Genomic DNA, 2,022 nt, shown 5'->3' with positions numbered 1-2,022 from the left:
TAAGTGTACAAAACAAAACCCACACCCAAGCAGACTGTGACAATTACAAACCTTTCCTTTCTCGTTACGCTAACATGTTTTATTATTTCATATCCTGCTTTTCTTCACCTATTTCTACCTATTTTGGTTCTGACCAGTGGACTTTTGAACAACATATTTCTTTTGAGGAATGTTGTATTTTGGCTAATGGTCTCTTTTTAAAATCAATATACATGAAGTACAGGTTAAACTGAAGTGTATGTAGAATGAAAAGGTTGTAGACCTCTCATATGGTCCACATACTCTACCACTGTCTGAATATTACTTTTAACAGTGTTTTAATGTCCCAAAATGCATGCCATGTATTCCAGTCATAACCTGCTGGTCTAGCAGGAATCAATGCTATAAATCCACTCCATGCAATTTGTTGTATTTCCTTACAAAGAACCTTTTTTAAATCATTTGTAAGGTATGAATGAACTGATTTGAATTTAGTTCTATCAACTGACTCAAAGACATTTGTTGTAAATAGGTGTGCTAAAAGTGCTATTCGAATTTAAGTAAAAATTGAAGATTATTTTTTACTGTTTTTGTGATTTTGTAAGTGTTACAATCTTTATGTTTCATGAATATACATTTGTTTGTATTTGAAAACACTTCTTTATTGAAATATGTAATTACTGAGTAATTCCATATCTATGTAGATATCTATGTAGATATGTACACTAACACATGTAATTCCATTAAAAGTTGAGATTATCATTAAACCTCTATTTGGCATGCCACATTACATTTTTGTTCAGAATTGATCCACAATTAACATATTTTGCAATTGTCTTAAACTTATAGTAAACCGTTATAGCAAACATGCAAGCACGGAGCAAAAAAGAATGCAAAAAGTTCCTTTAACATAGGAAGCGACTTTCCATAGAAGCTGGCTCAGTTTGTGCAGCCAGCTACAACGAACAACTGGGAGATAAAACATATGCAAAACAAAATGAGTACTTATGTAATACTACTGTTGGAGTTGAATATCAATTTTTAAATAGGCAATATCATAATAAAGAAAACATTCAGTTGTTTGAATTATTCACCCACTTGAAGCTTCCGTTATGGAAGGTATTGGAGATAAAATGAATGCAATAACAAAATTGCTGGAAACTTTAATGAGTTTTCACAAATCAGAAAAAGGTTTCACACATCCCAATCATGGTTTTAATCATGTATCTGGAAGAGGAGAATAATCCAGTCCAGGTTTGAAGTGTCTAGGTGCAGTAGTTTTTAAATTGGAATCAATTAAAGACTCGGATGGTAGTGAAAAATTAGGTGGAATCGCCCTTTAGCTATTTGACGCTAGAAGTTAATGCCAACTTCAGCGTCGTATCCACAATGCTAAGGTAAAGGAAAAGTCGCTGCTGTAAGTGTAACGTTTTTTCTTATCTTTACATACCTTACGTGTGTGTGTGTATGTGTGAGAAGAACTAACCAGCCAATTGAATAAGCACGTCACTGGAAACCTTTACTTTGTACATTCAGTTTGGATGCTGGAAAAAGTGAAGACAGAAACACGAGTAATAAGAAATATTTAATGAAGTGTGATAAATCAGAAAATAACTTCTACTTAAATATGCACCAGTGTTATCGCTTTCCTGGGGAATAAATGTCATAGAACTGCATTTAGTATAAACTGTATTTAGATTTTTCACGTTTTACCTGGTCGGTCAGCTCCATCTAGTGGTCAGGATGCAGAACTGCACCTTGTGCTCAGGTTGGCCATCAGGAGCTTTCAGTTCCTGAGAATCAGTTTAAAGGAGAAAAGTCTACAAGGAAAATCATTTGAGGAGTCTGTAAGTGTTTGAAGAGGATTGTCTTTAATTTACAGAGTTTTACAGTCAATACAGGTGCTGGTCATAAAATTAGAATATCATGAAAAAGTAGATTGATTTCAGTAATTCCATTTAAAAAGTGAAACTTGTATATTATATTCATACATTACATACAAACTCATATATTTCAAATGTTTATTTCGTTTAATTTTGATGA

The sequence above is a fragment of the Kryptolebias marmoratus genome, linkage group LG19 (genome assembly GCF_001649575.2).
Source record: "Kryptolebias marmoratus isolate JLee-2015 linkage group LG19, ASM164957v2, whole genome shotgun sequence".
Classification (NCBI taxonomy): Eukaryota; Metazoa; Chordata; class Actinopteri; order Cyprinodontiformes; family Rivulidae; genus Kryptolebias; species Kryptolebias marmoratus.
This window is presented reverse-complemented; position numbering follows the sequence as displayed.